The sequence below is a fragment of the Dendrobates tinctorius genome, unplaced genomic scaffold, assembly GCF_039654945.1.
Source record: "Dendrobates tinctorius isolate UK_male_01 unplaced genomic scaffold, ASM3965494v1 ptg000475l, whole genome shotgun sequence".
In the NCBI taxonomy this organism is placed as follows: Eukaryota; Metazoa; Chordata; class Amphibia; order Anura; family Dendrobatidae; genus Dendrobates; species Dendrobates tinctorius.
The window spans coordinates 1163655-1185708 of record NW_027362137.1 but is presented as its reverse complement, the minus strand read 5'-3'; the positions used below and the strand labels follow the sequence as shown (position 1 = coordinate 1185708).

The 22054-nt window shown below is 44.9% G+C and overlaps 1 protein-coding gene across 2 annotated transcripts in view; it reads right to left on the bottom strand.

The window, feature by feature from the left end:
- CBS (cystathionine beta-synthase) overlaps nucleotides 1-21189 on the bottom strand; it is a 98333-nt gene extending 77144 nt beyond the window's left edge. The window contains exon 1 of one of the 2 annotated variants that reach the window (XM_073564708.1): nucleotides 21077-21189. The gene's annotated coding sequence lies outside the window, so the exon portion shown is untranslated. Of the gene's footprint in view, nucleotides 1-20982 lie in introns of both variants that reach the window. The other variant, XM_073564707.1, reaches the window with a different exon arrangement.
- Nucleotides 21190-22054: the final 865 nt, after the last annotated feature.

Below are 22054 nucleotides of genomic sequence, written 5' to 3'. Positions count from 1 at the left end.
GTGGAGTGTGGTTGTGGTTTTGAGATAAGAAGGGGCCACTAGGAGACCCTGAATGTGTCCCCGGACAGATGGGTTGTATTTGATGATAAACTTAGTTTCATAAAATGTGAAAATTTGGTACAAGAAAGGTGTAATGAGAGAAAATACTTAATTTGGCTAAAGTAGAAATACATTTATAAAACACTGTATTTCCAGAAGTAACTGTCCTTGTGGGAGCCATGAGGTCACTTTTCTTGTTGATTCAGGAGCACTAGAACCTTAGTCCATCCAGAAGAGATAATGACTATTGGACTGTCTGCTGCCTGCATAATGGTAAAAGGAGCAAGTGGTAAGACACAGAGAACCATTGTCTACGCCTGTGGAGACACCGGGCCCTCAGCACAGGTAAAAGTGCAATTATACAAATTATATCAGCTGTGTGGGAGGGATATGATGCAAGCCCTGAGCCCGGGAATACTTCCTACTGCTGCAGGACTATAGGTGAAATCCATGGCTGAGACAATGATGCTCCAGGGGTATGGAGAATCTAGATACTATTACAGTCTAGATCTAATAACTGCAGGACCATCCTCAGTTACTGAGTCCTTCATCAAGGAAGCAATAGATAAAGGTATACAAATGTAGATGTTCACACGCCTGAAGGACTACACAGCACCATGTACTACAGGTATTTCAGGGGTCCTGATGTAAAATATGGTAATTTCCATGCTCTAGATTGTTCTTTGCACCATATACTGGGATTATAAAGGGAACTGTGCCGTCAGGTGTAATCTGTCAGAACAAATTAAATTGTTGTTTTTGCATTTTAGAGGCCCCGTGCCACATATTTCCCTCTCCAGGTGTGAAGGTAGAACATGGAAATTCCTTGGTGATTTTGTTGGAGTGTAAGGAAAGTAACGATGGGAGGATTTGGGTGATGGCTCATTTTGCAATGCCAGACTGCAGGCATGTTCACAAGTACTAAAGTGGAACACCATTTCTAAACCCAGTGTCCACCTGCAGTGAGGCGGGGGAACGAGTGAGAAATGCTGATCCTTTCCTAGAATTAGAGGAAGAATTGACCACATACCCAGGATCTTTGTGGTCCTCATGACCTGCAGATGTGGGATTGATAATAGGGCTGATTATACCCTGTCCAGCTCACCTTGTAACACAGCCTTGTTTCCAGTAGGGAGGGCGCCCCCATCTGTAAGCGAGGCAGTGATAACAAGAGCCCCCACAGTGCCGGACCCCCATACTCTGCTGAATGACTGGAGGCCGGAACATAAGGTCTTTACAGTGATGTCAGTAATGTCTTCTTCAGCATCCTGGTACGTCCAGAGAGCCAGGTTTGGTTTGTATTCACATATAAGGGGAGCAGGTATACAACCACCGGAATCCCACAAGGGTACTGTGAATCACCTACTATTGTTTACAGCGTCGGACTGGCCCACCGGGGAACCGGTGGATTCTCTGGTGGGCCCTGGCATCTGGTGGGCCCTGGCACCTGCAGGCATACAGGGCCAGCAGTTGCCTAGGGCCCCCGCTGCTCCAGGGGCCCCCAGCCAGTGGTGTGTCGCACACCATGCAGCTGCTATGGGGGCCCCTGCCAGCGGAGCAGCAGCGGGTGTCAGGAGGCAGGAGCCCCTGTCCCCTGCTAAAGAGAAATGAATATTCACTGCGAAGCATATCATTTCAGGTCTCCACCCCCAGAGGCCCCGCCCCCAGCCCAGTAAGCCGCTCTGCAGACTACAGCTGTAAATCAGGGCCGGCGCCGCCCTCAGTCCTCTCTGCTCCTGGCTCACAGCCAGTGCACGATGACGTCACTACATCGCACACCCGCTGTGTGTCTGGCAGAGGGGGCAGCTCCTGACACTGAGGCCGGGATCAGCGGGGGAGCGAGGAGGAGAGGTGAGTATTGTGGTTTGGTTTTTTTTATATCTCTCTCGCTCTCTCTATCTATCTATCTCTATCCATTATCTATATCTATCTATTTCTATATCTATCTCTATCGCTCTATCTTTATATCTATCTTTCTATCTCTACATCTTTCTATATATATCTCTATATCTATCTATTATGTCTATCTATCTCTATATCTATTATCTCTATATTTATTATCTATCTAGCTACCATCTATATCTATCTATCTTTATCTATATATATCTCTATCTAATATATATATATATATATATATATATATATATATATATATATCTCTCTCTCTATCTCTATACCTATCTATCTATTTATCTATCCGTTATCTATCTCTATATCTTTTCTCTGTATCTATCTATCTCTATATCTATATCTCTCGCTATATCTCTATATCTATATCTCTATATCTATATCTCTATATCTATATCTCTATATCTATCTCTATATCTATCTCTATATCTATCTCTATATCTATCTCTATATCTATCTCTATCTCTATATCTATCTCTATCTCTATATCTATCTTTCTATCTCTATATCTATATATCTATCTTTCTCTATATCTTTTCTCTGTATCTATCTCTCTCTATATCTATATCTATCTATCTCTATATATATCTATTATCTCTATATCTATATCTATTTCTCTCTCTATATCTATCTATTTATCTCTATATCTATCTCTCTGTATATCTATCTATCTTTCTATCTCTATATCTATCTATCTTTATCTACCTCTATTATCTATATCTATCGCTCTATCTCTATATCTATCTTTCTATCTCTACATCTATCTCTATATCTATCTTTCTATCTATATCTATCTATTATGTCTATCTATCTATCTCTATTATCTATATCTACCTATCTCTATATCTTTCTATCTTACTCTATCTCTATATCTATCTGTTATCTCTATATTTATTATCTATCTATTATCTATATCTATCTATTTATCGATCTCTGTATCTATCTCTCTCTATCTCTATCTTTATATCTATATCTATCTATCTCTATCTATTATCTCTATATCTATCTCTATATATATCTGTTTCTCTCTATATCTATCTCTATATCTCTCTCTCTATAGCTATCTATATATTATCTCTATATCTATCTATATATTATCTCTATCTATCTCTATATCTGTTATCTATCTCTATATCTATCTTTCTATCTAACACTATATCTCTATATCTATCTCATTATCTATCTATCTCTATCTCTTTATCTATCTATCCATCTATCTCTATATCTATTATGTCTATCTATTATCTCTATTATCTATATCTATCTAGCTATCTCTATCTATCTCTATATCTCTCTATATCTATCTTTCTAACTCTATATCTATCTATCTCTATACATATCTCTATATCTATCTTTCTATATCTGTCTCTATATCTATCTATCTCTATCTCTATTATCTCTATATCTATCTCTATATATATCTCTATATCTATTTTTATTTATAGCCATCTATCTATATTTATCTCTAAATCTATCTATATATGTCTATATTATTATTATTATTATTATTATTATTATATCTGTATATCTCTATCTATTATCTATCTATCTATAGCTATCTATATCTATCTATCCATTATCTATTTTCTATCTCTATATCCATCTACCTATCGATCTATCTATCTATATTTCTTTCTATATCTATCTCTATCTATCTATCCATTATCTACTTTCTATCCATTATCTACTATCTATCTCTATATCTATCTATTTCTACATCTATCTTTCTATCTATATCTATCTAACTCTATATTCTATATATCTATATAGCATTATACCCTATGAGGGGGCAGCATTATACCCTATGAGGGGGCAGCATTATACCCTATGAGGAGGCAGCATTATACCCTATGAGGGGGCAGCATTATACCCTATGAGGGGGCAGCATTATACCCTATGAGGGGGCAGCATTATACCCTATGAGGGGGCAGCATTATACCCTATGAGGGGGGCAGTATTATACCCTATGAGGGGGGCAGTATTATACCCTATGAGGGGGCAGCATTATACCCTATGAGGGGGCAGCATTATACCCTATGAGGAGGCAGCATTATACCCTATGAGGGGGTGCATTATACACTATGAGGGGGGCAGTATTATACCCTATGAGGGGGGCAGTATTATACCCTATGAGGGGGGCAGTATTATACCCTATGAGGGGGGCAGCATTATTCCCTATGAGGGGGGCAGTATTATACCCTATGAGGGGGGCAGTATTATACCTTATGAGGGGGTGCATTATTCCCTATGAGGGGGTGCATTATTCCCTATGAGGGGGGCAGTATTATACCCTATGAGGGGGTGCATTATACACTATGAGGGGGTGCATTATACCCTATGAGGGGGTGCATTATACCCTATGAGGAGGCAGCATTATACCCTATGAGGGGGTGCATTATACCCTATGAGGAGGCAGCATTATTCCCTATGAGGGGGGCAGTATTATACCCTATGAGGGGGTGCATTATACCCTATGAGGGGGTGCATTATTATACCCTATGAGGGGGGCAGTATTATATTCTATGAGGGGGGCAGTATTATATTCTATGAGATGGCTGCATTATACTATGTGAGGGGGCTGCTTTATATTCTATGAGGGGGCTACCCCAACTCCTGCTACATAATTAAGACATGTACAACCTTATATTATACCCGGATATTAGCGTGTTTTACCGCATAATTGGTGGTCTGGTATTTAACTCTATGCAGCTACATAGTGGGCCCCAAGAATGATTTTCTCTGGTGGGCCCAAGGTGTTCCAGTCCGATGCTGATTGTTTAACAGGTAAAATCGGCTAACCTAGCTCACTGTGAGTCACCAGAAGGGAGCGAGATGCTCTTATATGTGGATGACATGCTATTAGCATTAAAAAAACACAAATTGGTAACCAAAGGGGTTATTTCTTTAAAGATGACCTATATGTATGAACTGCCCAGTGACCTCCTGAGATATGTCACAGTATTGAGCCATGGCATAAGCTATGTCTCAACAGGGGGGATGGTAGAGGTCATATCTTACGTATTTATGATGTATGGCTTTACTAACTATTAAATTTTTGTTTAATCTGCATTACTTGTGCAAAAATAATTCCTAAGGGAACCTGAGACCAGAGAGAGGACAATGTCCTCACCCTGAATACTTATTCCAACACATTTGTATGGATTTTATGGAACAAGTGTGAGGGGAAAAGTCCGGCCTTGTTATTATGGATGCTTTCAGCAGGTGGATTGAGGCTGTCCACCCTGGAGCATTAATGGTACCGAAGGTCCTTCTAAAGGAAATCATACCCAGATTTGGGGTTCCAGAAAATATATAGTAAACTAAGTAATGTCATTATTACCTAAAACATTGTCAATTGAGTTGGGAAACCGCTGTGCCCGTCATCCTCAGTCAGCCGGACTGGTTGGGAGACACAGTGGGATCTTCAAAAATAGGTTGACAAAGACAATACAGGAAACAGGAAAGATTGGTTGCACTGTCTCCTATTGGTTGTACTATATATGTATGTCACACGGACATCGGTAGTGCTGACAGCCTCTGAAGTCATATACGGGAGATCTTTTCTGTTACCTCAGCTAAAACCCTTTAGAAGGATAGATGAGGAAGGTGATTGCACATTAGCAGAATATATGGCTAAGATATTAACTCACAAAGAAGTTTCTACTCGTAGTTTTGTTCCAGGAAACCAACTAACAAAACCTGAGATCATGAAACCTGCAGACTGGGTCCTTGTGATAAAGAAGAGACACCAGCACCATCCTAAGTGGGAAGGTCCTTACCAAGTCCTGTGGACTTCTCCTACTGCGGTCAAGATTCCTGAACCCATCTCTCATACTGTAAACTTGTCAGACAGGTAGGGACAGAGTAGGATCTGACTTGCTTGTCATAGTCCAGCTACAAAGGGAGGTTTTCCACAAGGGAAAGCTTGTCTCAAACTGGTGAAGTCTCCCATCCATCCCCCTACCCGGACAAGACGGTCAGATCTAGGATGTGTACATCAGGGTTAGTCACAGGTATATTCTTCGTGACCATAGTGATGGGAGATTGGAGGGTAATGGACCCAGCAGGAGAGGAAAGTCCAGGGTGGTAGAATGGCTTCAGATTTAGGACTTTAAATCTTACTTTTGAAATCGGGCAGGAGGCCGCCATGTTAGAGGATTTCTGTCTGTTGTATAAAGGATGTAGAGACAGGGAACAAGCTGTGAAACTAGCAGTCTGATAAGTATGTCTGTGTTATGAGCTCTAATAGCACAGGGGATGGATGTGTGTGACTGGAGTAAAGCAGCATGGACAATTGTAGCCCGAGACTATAGGTATAAGCCTTATGGCTACACAGATTTAAAGTCTGATTCTCCATTAGGAAAAAGGAGATCCCCTTACACAAATAAGAATAATTGTAATCAGCTACTGAGAACTTTTAAAAAACCCTAAGATGAGGGATCAAAGGTTATAGGAGCTGATATATCAGGAACAGACCCAATAGGACATTTCTACATAGAAGGTCAGAATAATAGCATACATAGACCCAAGGAAGGTATGCCAGAGAGAACCATAACAGAGTCCGTAGGGTTCATAGTTAGTTAGATCTAACCTAACTTATGAAGATAAACTAGCTCTAGAGAGAGGCTGTGAGGAGAATGAAAAATTAAGTTATATAGTAAAACTTATGTCTGCTCAGAAAGGGAAGAAAATGTAAAATGTTATCATTTTTATATCCTCCACTTGAGAAACCAGATATTCCACCACAGGTGATTGCTAATCCTGGTAACTATACTTGTTTTAGTCTTCCAGGGCATGGGCACGACTTCGGACTCGGAGAGCTCCAAGGCGACTCTTGTAGAGAATGGATCATTGTCTCCCACAGGGCCGAGTACTCAGCCATATGGTCAGACCACACTACCCTGAGAGCGGATGTATGGTGGTTATGCGGTGATGAAAGCATAAGAGCCAGACTACCACATGGTTCCCGAGGGGATTGTGTGGTGGTCCAGCCAATCATGCCGTTCCACCTGTTGTCCACAGGGACATGGCCAAAGGTACGTAGTGGAAGAGACAGAAGCGTGAAACTCCGCAAGGATCCTTCCATTCTAGTATCTACAGGGATGACATTGGAGTTCCCAGGGGAGTGACCACCGAGTACAAGGCTAGGAACCAGGTAGCAGCCGGGTGGGAATCCATAATTTGGTGGGTGATTATAAAGATGAATGTAGATTGGATAAACTACTTGTACTATAACCAGCAGAGATTTGGTAATTATACCCGAGATGCAATTAAAGGGACAGCTGAGCAATTAGGACCAACTCCTCTCATGGCTTGGTAGAATAGGATGGCATTAGACAAGATCTTAGCAGAAAAGGGAGGTGTGTATAAAATGTGTGGAGGATTTTTGTTGCACCTTTATCCGTAATACAGATCCTGATGGAAGTATCTCCAAAGCTCTTGATGGACTGACTGCCCCGTCTAATGAATTAGCAGAGAACTCTGGAGATGACGACATATTCCTGGACTGAAGGATGGTTTGGGAAATGGTCCGTATTATTCACTTCTGCGCTGACATCTCTTACCATCGTGGCCGGAGTGCTGATTGTTTGTGGATGTCAGTGATTTTTGTCTTCCAATTAGAAATAGTCCAGACCTGAATAAGTAAGATGTTTCTTTATTGGACATGCCGGCATGGAGAGAGAATGACGACCACACAAGATGTGGGCCGTCCTCTGTCTAACTCAATACATATTCTTAAGAGTTTAAATAGCAAAACCGAAAGGGTGTTGTAACATATTGCGTTTGCAGAAATAGCACATACAATTTGCTTAGCTGTTAGCTATCCTTATCTGCGCTACCAGAGTAGTCACACAAGACAAGGAAAGCCAGCTAACGTTCACAAAAAGGAACACCCAAAGATAACACCCATATGTTCACAATACGCAAGCTAAAAAGAGTTTCAAAGTCTAGGCAAATTAAATGGCTTATGCAATCATGTGTATATATATCTACTCACACACATATATATTATATATATATATATATATATATATATATATATATATACACACACACACACAAAAAAAAGGACTATTACAGTTATTATAACATTCCCTCATCTTGTAATAAAATCATCTATCTGTACACATTGGGGACAGATTTCTTTTTGTCAGATTTCACAGAAGATCTTCATATAATCTAGAGGGAGAGTAATATGTTCAGTATATTTATCATTAAGTCCCACAATTTTCATTCTTTCGTTGGATTCCGAGGTCTCCATTCCTTGATGCATAGTTTTTGTTATGGCAGAGTCAATCAGTCTTTGAACAAGTCCTCTAATGCATAGAATAGCGCAGAGTCCACAAACAGTCAGCACTCCGGCCACGATGGTAAGAGATGTCAGCGCAGAAGTGAATACTCCGGACCATTCCCCAAACCATCCTTCAGTCCAGGAATATGTCGTCATCTCCAGAGTTCTCTGCTAATTCATTAGACGGGGCAGTCAGTCCATCAAGAGCTTTGGAGATACTTCCATCAGGATCTGTATCAGGGATAAAGGTGCAACAAAAATCCTCCACACATTTTATACACACCTCCCTTTTCTGCTAAGAACTTGTCTAATGCCATCCTATTCTACCAAGCCATGAGGGGAGTTGGTCCTAATTGCTCAGCTGTCCCTTTAACTGCATCTCGGGTATAATTACCAAATCTCTGCTGGTTATAGTACAAAAACCATAAGAGGAAGAAAAGAGCCAAAGGTGTCTTAAAGATATAAGACAAATTTTTATTTAACAAATATTCATAGTATAAGTTATTATGACAATACATAGATCCCAGTGAAAAGGCAGAAAAGGGAAAAACTAGCCCCAAGTGCCGCAATGCCTTAAGGATAAGCAACATGACACATAATTATTGTGAGCCTAATGAGCCGTAGTAACAAGTATTACCCAGTAGGAGAGCAACAGCCATGGCGCAATGCGCATCAGGCGTTATATGGCGACAGATAAAGGCTCAATGTGCGGTGATGAAAATAGTCCGGCTTACCAGGGAAGGACAGAGGGCACGAGGTAGGAGGGTGTGTAGCTCCCCGATGCGCGTTTCGCGGCCTCAAAGAGCCGCTTCCTCAAGGGGAAGTGAGAGGCTTGAGGAAGCGGCTCTTTGAGGCCGCGAAACGCGCGTCGGGGAGCTACACACCCTCCTACCTCGTGCCCTCTGTCCTTCCCTGGTAAGCCGGACTATTTTCATCACCGCACATTGAGCCTTTATCTGTCGCCATATAACGCCTGATGCGCATTGCGCCATGGCTGTTGCTCTCCTACTGGGTAATACTTGTTACTACGGCTCATTAGGTTCACAATAATTATGTGTCATGTTGCTTATCCTTAAGGCATTGCGGCACTTGGGGCTAGTTTTTCCCTTTTCTGCCTTTTCACTGGGATCTATGTATAGTCATAATAACTTATACTATGAATATTTGTTAAATAAAAATTTGACTTTTATCTTTAAGACACCTTTGGCTCTTTTCTTCCTCTTATGGTTTTGGTATACTTTGAGCTGGTGCATTTTTTCTCTCCTGGACTGGCAAATGAGATCTAAACTGTCCGGAATATGTTTTGGGAACTTGGTGTGCTGGTTATAGTACAAGTAGTTTATCCAATCTACATTCATTTTTATAATCACCCACCAAATTATGGATTCCCACCTGCTACCTGGATCCTAGCCTTGTACTCGGTGGTCACTCCCAGGGAACTCCAATGTCATCTCTGTAGATACTAGAATGGAAGGATCCTTGCGGAGTTTCACGCTTCTGTCTCTTCCACTACGTACCTTTGGCCATATCCCTGTTGACAACAGGTGGAACGGCATGATTGGCTGGACCACCGCACAATCCCCTCGGGAACCGTGTGGTAGTCTGGCTCTTATGCTTTTATCACCGCATAACCACCATACATCCGCTCTCAGGGTAGTGTGGTCTGACCATATGGCTGAGTACTTGGCCCTGTGGGAGACAATGATCCATTCTCTACAAGAGTCGCCTTGGAGCACTCCGAAGTCGTGCCCATGCCCTGGAAGACTAAAACAAGTATAGTTACCAGGATTAGCAATCACCTGTGGTGGAATATCTGGTTTCTCAAGTGGAGGAAATAAAAATGATAACATTTTACATTTTCCTTCACTTTCTGAGCAGACATAAGTTTTACTATATAACTTAATTGTTTAAGCTTTTTGCAATGTATTTAAGCCATTCTAACCATTCATTCTCCTCACAGCCTCTCTCTAGAGCTAGTTTATCTTCATAAGTTAGGTTAGACAATCTATGAACCCTACGGACTCTGTTATGGTTCTCTCTGGCATACCTTCCTTGGGTCTATGTATACTATTATTCTGAACTTCTATGTAGAAATGTCCTATTGCGTCTGTTCCTCACATATCAGCTCTTCTAACCTTTGATCCCTCATCTTAGGGTTTCTTTACAGTTCTCAGTAGCTGATTACAATTATTCTTATTTGTGTAAGGGGATCTCCTTTTTCCTAATGGAGAATCAGACTTTAAATCTGTGTAGCCATAAGGCTTATACCTATAGTCTCGGGCTACAATTGTCCATGCTGCTTTACTCCAGTCACACACATCCATCCCCTGTGCTATTAGAGCTCATAACACAGACATACTTATCAGACTGCTAGTTTCACAGCTTGTTCCCTGTCTCTACATCCTTTATACAACAGACAGAAATCCACTAACATGGCGGCCTCCTGCCCAATTTCAAAAGTAAGATTTAAAGTCCTAAATCTGAAACCATTCTACCACCATGGACTTTCCTCTCCTGCTGGGTCCATTACCCTCCAATCTCCCATCACTATGGTCACGAAGAATATACCTGTGACTAACCCTGATGTACACATCCTAGATCTGACCGTCTTGTCCGGGTAGGGGGATGAATGGGAGACTTCACCAGTTTGAGACAAGCTTTCCCTTGTGGAAAACCTCCCTTTGTAGCTGGACTATGACAAGCAAGTCAGATCCTACTCTGTCCCTACCTGTCTGACAAGTTTACAGTATGAGAGATGGATCCAGGAATCTTGACCGCAGTAGGAGAAGTCCACAGGACTTGGTAAGGACCTTCCCACTTAGAATGGTGCTGGTGTCTCTTCTTTATCACAAGGACCCAGTCTGCAGGTTTCACGACCTCAGGTTTTGTTAGTTGGTTTCCTGGAACAAAACTACGAGTAGAAACTTCTTTGTGAGTTAATATCTTAGCCATATATTCTGCTAATGTGCAATCACCTTCCTCATCTATCCTTCTAAAGGGTTTTAGCTGAGGTAACAGAAAAGGTCTCCCGTATATGACTTCAGAGGCTGTCAGCACTACCGATGTCCGTGTGACATACATATTTAGTACAACCCATAGGAGACAGTGCAACCAATCTTTCCTGTTTCCTGCATTGTCTTCGTCAACCTATTTTTGAAGATCCCACTGTGTCTCCCAACCAGTCCGGCTGACTGAGGATGACAGGCACAGCGGTTTCCCAACTCAATTGACAATGTTTTAGGTAATAATAACATTACTATATATTTTCTGGAACCCCAAATCTGGGTATGATTTCCTTTAGAAGGGCCTTCGGTACCATTAATGCATTAGGGTGGACAGCTTCAATCCACCTGCTGAAAGCATCCATAATAACAAGGCCGGACTTTTTCCCCTCACACTTGTTCCATAAAATCCATACAAATGTGTTGGAATAAGTATTCAGGGTGGGGACATTGTCCTCTCTCTGGTCTCAGGTTCCCTTCGGAATTATTTTTGCACAAGTAATGCAGATTAAACAAAAAATTTTAATAGTTAGTAAAGCCATACATCATAAATGCGTAAGATATGACCTCTACCATCCCCCCTGTTGAGACATAGCTTATGCCATGGCTCAATACTGTGACATATCTCAGGAGGTCACTGGGCAGTTCATACATATAGGTCATCTTTAAAGATAACCCCTTTTGTTACCAATTTCTTTTTTTTTCTGTTTGTTTTTGTTTTAATGCCAATAGCATGTCATCCACATATAAGAGCATCTGGCTCCTTCTGGTGACTCACATTGAGCTAGGTTAGCTGATTTTACCTGGAAACAATAGTAGGTAGTTCACAGTACCCTTGTGGGATTCCGGTGGATGTATACCTGCTCCCCTTATATGTGAACACAAACCAAACCTGGCTCTCTGGACGTACCAGGATGCTGAAGACATTACTGACATCACTGTAAAGACCTTATGTTCCGGCCTCCAGTCATTCAGCAGAGTATGGGGGTCCGGCACTGTGGGGGCTCTTGTTATCACTGCCTTGTTTACAGATGGGGGCGCCCTCCCTACTGGAAACAAGGCTGTGTTACAAGGTGAGCTGGACAGGGTATAATCACCCTTATTATCAATCCCACATCTGCAGGTCATGAGGACCACAAAGATTCTGGGTATGTGGTCAATTCTTCCTCTAATTCTGGGAAAGGATCAGCATTTCTCACTCGTTCCCCTGCCTCGCTGCAGATGGACACTGGGTTTAGAAATGGTGTTCCACTTTAGTACTTGTGAACATGCCTGCAGTCTGACATTGTAAAATGAGCCATCACCCAAATCCTCCCATTGTTACTTTCCTTACACTCCAACAAAATCACCAAGGAATTTCCATGATCTACCTTCACATCTAGAGAGGGAAACGTGTGGCTCGGTGCCTCTAAAAAGCAAAAACAACAATTTAATTTGTTCTGACAGATTACACCTGACGGCACAGTTCCCTTTATAATCCCAGTATATGGTGCAAAGAACAATCTAGAGCATGGAAATTACCATATTTTACATCAGGACCCCTGAAATACCTGTAGTACATGGTGCAGTGTAGTCCTTCAGGTGTATGTACATCTACATTTGTATACCTTTATCTATTGCTTCCTTGATGAAGGACTCAGTAATAAAGGATGGTCCTGCAGTTATTAGATCTAGACTGTATATCTGGATTCTCCATACCCCTGGAGCACCATTGTCTCAGCCATGGATTTTACCTATAGTCCGGCAGCAGTAGGAATTATTCCCAGGCTCAGGGCTTGCATTATATCCCTCCCACACAGTTGATAATATAATTTGTATAATTGCACTTTTACCTGTGCTGAGGGCCCGGTGTCTCCACAGGCGTAGACAATGGTTCTCTGTGTCTTACCACTTGCTCCTTTTACCACTATGCAGGCAGCAGACAGTCCCATAGTCGGTATCTCTTCTGGATGGACTAAAGGCCCCGTCACACTAAGCGACTTACCAGCGATCCCGACACCGATATCAAGGTGTCAAGATCGCTAGTAAGTCGCTATGTGATCACTTGTGAGCTGTCACACAGACAGCTCCACCACCGATCAGCACAGCGATGCCGAGCGCCCGGCATCACTGGCCATCGCTGTAGAAAATAGAATCAAAATAAAAAATATAGTTATTCTCACCTTCCGACGTCCTGTTCAGCCATCCTGCCTCTCTCCATGCTCCGGTGCCAGTGATCCTTTGCGAGAATGACCGCGAGATGACACGGTCTCGAGGGATAACAAAGTCTCGCGGTTATTCGTGCAAAGGATCACTGGGACCGGAGCGTGGAGAGAGGCAGGATGGCTGAACGGGACGTCGGAAGGTGAGAATAACTATATATTTATTTATTTTTTTTTTTTTTTTTTTTTTTTTTTTACACCTGATCGCTGGTCTCCCGCTGTCACACACAGCGATGCGTGCTGGCCAGCGGGAGACCAGCGACCAAAGAAATGTCCAGAGGTTTCTTCCAGCGATCAGCGATACCGGCAGTGGGGCCGCTCGCTGATCGCTGTCACACACAGCGATCTCACTGGTGAGATCGCTGTTACGTCACAAAAGTGACTCAGCAGCGATCTCGCTACCGAGATCTCTTAGTGAGACGGGGCCTTAAGGTTCTAGTGGCTCCTGAATCAACAAGAAAAGTGATCTCATGGCTCCCACAAGGACAGTTACTTCTGGAAATACAGTGTTTTATAAATGTATTTCTACTTTAGCCAAATTAAATATTTTCTCTCATTACACCTTTCTTGTACCAAATTTTCACATTTTATGAAACTAAGTTTATCATCAAATACAACCCATCTGTCCGGGGACACATTCAGGGTCTCCTAGTGGCCCCTTCTTATCTCAAAACCACAACCACACTCCACAACAATCCTCCTGCTCACAGCTTATCTCCCCACCTCAGGACTGTTTGCTCTGGGTGGTGCCTACTCCTAGTTTGTCAAGACTAAAAAGACAATGTCAGCGATATAGAATGTTTACTCTCTATTTGTTATAGATTATAAGTTAGGCCTATAAGTTACCAATAAGGACACATTGCACATCTGATCTGAAGACTGTTCTCTCTGGGTACCCGATGAGAAAGGACCATATCCAGTCTCATTCCAGGGATACCCTCTTGGTACAATCTTAATAACTTTCCAGCCATCAGATGAAATGGACAATAACAATTCTGCCTTACAATGAGGACAAGATCTTAAAATATATATATATTATATGGGATAAAGTCCCATAATGATGTTACATAAAATTCTTATACACAAGAAAAAGACAAACAAGATGAGGACTATACACAATATAAACCCTGGAGCACAATGGATTTCTACCCACTGATAAGAAGTCTGACAAATATCAGTGGAATTCATATGTCAACAAGAAGATAAAAAACCAACAACAATTCAATTACTGCTCCTAATATCCAGGATCTAAATAATCCTCACTGATTACACTATGTCCGAGGTATTTACCAGCTTGTATCTCTATATCCTGCCACCTCCGTCCAATGAAGGCCTGTAAGGGGCGAGTGTGACAACACAGTGTGACAAACGTGAAAAGTCCCCAAAGAATGGGGTCACCATGATAAATGTGGTCACTGATATGACAGATACATATACTCACAAGAATTTTTGACAACGTACAACAGCTTCCACAGTTAGGGACTGGACATACACACACATACACAGAGCCATATAAGACAAGAGATTATTAAAGTTCCCTCGTACTCCTAGTCCTGAAGTGCTGAGATAAAGTCCAATGACACCGCCTCTTTATATAGAGACGTTCCCGTTCTTAATATCAGGTATTCAGAGCACCACAGGCGCAGACTCTCCTCAGTGAAACGAGGAGGTTCAGTCACTCTGTGTTATTAAAATAAAAACATATAACAAAACAACATAGAATATTCTCTATGGGGATCAGGTGTCGTGTACCTAGGTGATTTATACCACTATAATAACGTATGATTTGTCTCCAGTCCACACATGACTGTAACCACGCCTACTGGACTCCCTTATACAGTCAGGATTTTATTTCAACCCTCATACATTCACTCAAGATAACATTCCAGGAGTCTCATGTGTAACATAAAACATATATTGATGGCGTTTTAGTTCTATGTCATTTTAAAAGACAGACAAAACAGCACACCTAACAGAAAACAACATTCAACAAAGTACAGAAGACAATACAGAATACTGGCAAAAATTCATCTTATACTGGGTTCTATTTTAGGTTAATCCAGCGGATTCCTTAATCCGATGAGAATCTCCCTCAATTCTCCCATCTAGATCAATTTAACGTGCACACGGAGTTTTTTATTCCACAGTAGCCTCACACTGGCTTTGTACCCATTCAAAAATAAAATAAATAAAGATAATTGTTATTCAGAGGAATATCTTAAAAGAGCAAACAACAAACCCCAAATCTATGGAGCTTCGCAACTTACAGGAGTTATTATAACTCCAATTGCATGTAAATCTCCAACTTACAGGAGCCTCTCACTAACCCCAATTGGAAAAGTCCACCAGTTCCCTATTCAATTCCTAAAATAACATTCATCCCATTCAGAAATAAAAATAAAAAAAATAATAAAGATTACTACTATTCTTCGGAATATTTTACAAGAACAACAAACCCCATTCCTATGGATCTCAGCAACGTACAGGAGTTCTTATAACCCCAATTGCATGTAAACTTCCAACTTACAAGAGCCTCTCACAAACCCCAATTGGAAACGTCCACAATCACAGTCCCCATTCAATTCCAAGAATAACATTCATACTGGATTAACAAGGTTACCGAATATAATGAAAATTATTAAATGTTCTTACCTGTATTCAGATACAGACGATTCCCAGAGATCCTTAGACTATACGAAATCCGTCACTTTCCCTCAGACCGGGATAACTGATTAATGCCCCTGGTGACGCCTAATGTCAAGTCGGAGGACTTACTTAAGGAGTTCCAGACTCCCCCATGCACGGTTTACAGTACTCACCGTGAGGGAAAGGTGTTGGATTCCCGGCAAATGCACCAAAATGTCAGTGATTTTTGTCTTCCAATTAGAAATCGTCCAGACCTGAATAAGATGCTTCTTTATTGGACATGTCGGCATGGAGAGAGAATGACGGCCACAACAGGTGTGGGCATTGTCATCTGTCTAACTCAATACAGATTCTCAAGAGTTTAAATAGCAAAGCCGAAAGGGTGTTGAAACATAATGCGTTTGCAGAAATGGCACATACAATTTGCTTAACTGTTAGCTATCCTTATCTGCGCTACCAGAGAAGTCACGCAAGACAAGGAAAGCCAGCTAACGTTCACAAAAAGGAACACCCAACGGTAACACCCATATATACGCAAGCTAAAAAGAGTTTCAAAGTCTAGGCAAATTAAATGGCTTATGCAATCGTGTGTATATATATCTACTCACACACATATGTATATAGATATATATATATACATACACACACATAAAAGAACTTTATTACAATTATTATAACAGTGGATGCTGTGCTATTCTATGCATTAGAGGACTTGTTCAAAGACTGATTGACTCTGCCAGAACAAAAACTATGCATCAAGGAATGGAGACATCGGAATCCAAAGAAAGAATGAAAATTTTGGGACTTAATAATAAATATACTGAACATAAATACTCTCTCTCGATTATAAGATCTTCTGTGAAATCTGACAAAAAGAAATCTGTCCCCAATGTGTACAGATAGATGATTTTATTACAAGATGAGGGAATGTTATAATAATTGTAATAAAGTCCTTTCTTTTATGTGCATGTGTGTATATAATATATATACATTATATATATATATATATATATATATACACACATACACACACACGATTGCATATATGCCATTTAATTTGCCTAGACTTTGAAACTCTTTTTAGCTTACGTATATATGGGTGTTCCTTTTTGTGAACGTTAGCTGGCTTTCCTTGTCTTGCATGACTTCTCTGGTAGCGCAGATAAGGATAGCTAACAGCTAAGCATAATGTATGAACTATTTTGCAAACAAAGTATGTTTCAACACCCTCCTCTTATTATTTAAACTCTTTAAGAATATGTATTAGTCAGAGGACGGCCCACACCTGGTGTGACTGTCATTCTCTCTTCACGCCGGCATGACCAATAAAGAAACATCTTACTTATTCAGGTCTGGACGATTTCTAATTGGAAGACTAAAACTCCACTGACACCCATGCGAGAACAGAGGCAGCGCAGGAGGGCACTGGGATCATAATAGGACAAGGGGCACATCCACCAACATGACTTGTCACAAGGAAGAGCAGAAGGATTACCATATGTGAACTCTGAAGCCGGGACCCTCACCTCATCACCTCTGGCACCAGACACATATGGGGGGAGGGGGGGGGAGATCATCACCTCTGGCACCAGACACATGAGGGGGGGGGGGGGGGAGATCATCACCTCTGGCACCAGACACATGAGGGGGGGGGGATCATCACCTCTGGCACCAGACACATGAGGGGGGGGGGGGGAGAGATCATCACCTCTGGCACCAGTCACATGAGGGGGGGGGGGGGGAGATCATCACCTCTGGCACCAGTCACATGAGGGGGGGGGGGAGAGATCATCACCTCTGGCACCAGTCACATGAGGGGGGGGAGAGATCATCACCTCTGGCACCAGTCACATGAGGGGGGGGGAGAGATCATCACCCTGACACCAGACACATGGGGGGGGGAATCATCACCCCTGACACCAGACACATGGGGGGGGGGGGGGGAATTATCACCCCTGGCACCAGACACATGGGGGGGGGGGGAAATTATCACCCCTGACACATGGGGGGGGGATCTTCACCCCTGACACCATCCACATGGGGGGGGGATCATCACCCCTGACACCAGACACAAGGGGGGGGGGATCATCACCCCTGACACCAGACACATGGGGGGGGGAATCATCACCTCTGGCACCAGACACATGAGTGGGGGGGGAAATCATCACCTCTGGCACCAGACACATGAGGTGGGGGGGGGGGATCACCACCTCTGGCACCAGACACATGGGGGGGGGGAATCATCACCTCTGGCACCAGACACATGGGGGGGGGGGGGGAGATCACCACCTCTGGCACCAGACACATGGGGGGGGGGGGAGACCATCACCCCTGGCACCAGACACATGGGGGGGGGGGAGACCATCACCCCTGGCACCAGACACATGAGGTGGGGATCATCACCCCTGGCACCAGACACATGGGGGGGGGGGGGGAGACCATCACCCCTGGCACCAGACACATGAGGTGGGGGGGATCATCACCCCTGGCACCAGACACATGAGGTGAGGGGGATCATCTCCCCTGGCACCAGACACATGGGGGGGGGGGGGGAGACCATCACCCCTGGCAACAGACACACGGGGGGGGGAGCATCACCCCTGGCACCAGACACATGAGGTGGGGGGGGGGAGACCATCACCCCTGGCACCAGACACATGAGGGGAGACCATCACCCCTGGCACCAGACACATGAGGGGGGGAGACCATCACCCCTGGCACCAGACACATGAGGGGGGGGGGGATCATCACCTCTGGCACCAGACACATGGGGGAGGATCATCACCTCTGGCACCAGACACATGAGGGGGGGGGATCATCACCTCTGGCACCAGACACATGAGGGGGGGGGATCATCACCTCTGGCACCAGACACATGGGGGGGGGGGATCATCACCCCTGACACATGGGGGGGGGGGGGAGATTATCACCTCTAGCACCAGACACATGAGGTGGGGGGGGATCATCACCCCTGGCACCAGAAACATGGGGGGGGGGGGGGAGATCATCACCTCTGGCACCAGACACATGAGGGGGGGATCATCACCTCTGGCACCAGACACATGAGGGGGGGGGGGATCATCACCTCTGGCACCAGACACATGAGGGGGGGGGGGGATCATCACCTCTGGCACCAGACACATGAGGGGGGGGGATCATCACCTCTGGCACCAGACACATGAGGGGGGGGGGATCATCACCCCTGGCACCAGACACATGAGGGGGGGGGGGAGACCATCACCCCTGGCACCAGACACATGGGGGGGGGGAGGAGACCATCACCCCTGGCACCAGACACACGCGGGGGGGAGACCATCACCCCTGGCACCAGACACATGGGGGGGGGAATCATCACCTCTGGCACCAGACACATGGGGGGGGGTATCATCACCTCTGGCACCAGACACATGAGGGGGGATCATCACCTCTGGCACCAGACACATGGGGGGGATCATCACCTCTGGCACCAGACACATGGTGGGGGGATCATCACCTCTGGCACCAGACACATGGGGGGGAGAGATCATCACCTCTGGCACCAGACACATGGGGGGGAGAGATCATCACCTCTGGCACCAGACACATGGGGGGGGGGAGGATCATCACCCCTGGCACCAGACACATGGGGGGGGGATCATCACCTCTGGCACCAGACACATGAGGGGGGGGGGATCATCACCTCTGGCACCAGACACATGAGGGGGGGGGGGGAGGATCATTACCCCTGGCACCAGACACATGAGGGGGGGGGGAGGATCATCACCTCTGGCACCAGACACATGAGGGGGGGGGGGGGGGGAGGATCATCACCCCTGGCACCAGACACATGGGGGGGGAGAGATCATCACTTCTGGCACCAGACACATGAGGGGGGGGGGGAGAGGATCATCACCCCTGGCACCAGACACATGGGGGGGGGGATCATCACCTCTGGCACCAGACACGAGGGGGGGGGGGGGGAGGATCATCACCTCTGGCACCAGACACATGAGGGGGGGGGAGGGATCATCACCTCTGGCACCAGACACGAGGGGGGGGAGGATCATCACCCCTGGCACCAGACACATGAGGGGGGGGGGGATCATCACCTCTGGCACCAGACACATGAGGGGGGGGGGAGGAGGATCATCACCCCTGGCACCAGACACATGAGGGGGGGGGAGGATCATCACCTCTGGCACCAGACACATGAGGGGGGGGGAGGAGGATCATCACCCCTGGCACCAGACACATGGGGGGGGAGGGGGAGGATCACCACCTCTGGCACCAGACACATGGGGGGGGGGGGGAGGATCATCACCCCTGGCACCAGACACATGGGGGGGAGAGATCATCACCTCTGGCACCAGACACATGGGGGGGGGGGGGGGAGGATCATCACCCCTGGCACCAGACACATGGGGGGGGGGGGGGAGGATCATCACCCCTGGCACCAGACACATGAGGGGGGGGGGGGAGGATCATCACCCCTGGCACCAGACACATGAGGGGGGGGGGGAGGATCATCACCCCTGGCACCAGACACATGAGGGGGGGGGGGAGGATCATCACCCCTGGCACCAGACACATGGGGGGGGGGGGGGAGGATCATCACCCCTGGCACCAGACACATAGGGGGGGGGGGGGGGAGGATCATCACCTCTGGCACCAGACACATGAGGGGGGGGAGGATCATCACCCCTGGCACCAGACACATGAGGGGGGGGGATCACCACCTCTGGCACCAGACACATGAGGGGGGGGGAGGATCATCACCTCTGGCACCAGACACATGAGGGGGGGGGGGATCATCACCTCTGGCACCAGACACATGAGGGGGGGGGAGGATCATCACCTCTGGCACCAGACATTGTGGGGGGGTCTCGCAGCCCTGAGCACACACAGGAGCGGTTACCTGGCCGCGGACTCTCGGGAGCTCCCGGTTTTGCTCAGTGACGCAGAAGCTGCAATCAGCAGCACCGCTTACAGAACATAACCACGTGACTCACCTAAGACTGCAGACCCGTCTTCCAATTGGTCGGACGGAAGGCGGTGGTTGCTATAGTGCTCCGTGATTAGTCAAAATATAGGAGGTAGGAACGTCCCATAGCAACCAATTCTGTCCAATCAGATGATCACAAAAGTCACAGAGGATCACATGACTTTGTGGGCGGAGACGGCACACCTGAGAGGGAAAGCAGATGGGACTGATGCAATCCAGACTGCACAGTCATGTAATACACAGCTGTGACGTCACCACTGGCAGGAGACAACAGTGAGGTAATGACACGGTGTAATACTGATAACACCTCCTATGTGAGGTAATAATACTGATAACACCCCCTGTGTGAGGTAATAATACTGATAACACCCCCTGTGTGAGGTAATAATACTGATAACACCCCCTGTGTGAGGTAATAATACTGATAACAGCCCCTGTGTGAGGTAATAATACTGATAACAGCCCCTGTGTGAGGTAATAATACTGATAACACCCCTGTGTGAGGTAATAATACTGATAACACCCCCTGTGTGAGGTAATAATACTGATAACACCCCTGTGTGAGGTAATAATACTGATAACACCCCCTGTGTGAGGTAATAATACTGATAACACCCCTGTGTGAGGTAATAATACTGATAACAGCCCCTGTGTGAGGTAATAATACTGATAACATCCCCTGTGTGAGGTAATAATACTGATAACAGCCCTGTGTGAGGTAATAATACTGATAACAGCCCTGTGTGAGGTAATAATACTGATAACACCCCTGTGTGAGGTAATAATACTGATAACAGCCCTGTGTGAGGTAATAATACTGATAACACCCCTGTGTGAGGTAATAATACTGATAACACCCCTGTGTGAGGTAATAATACTGATAACACCCCTGTGTGAGGTGATAATACTGATAACACCCCTGTGTGAGGTAATAATACTGATAACACCCCTGTGTGAGGTAATAATACTGATAACACCCCTGTGT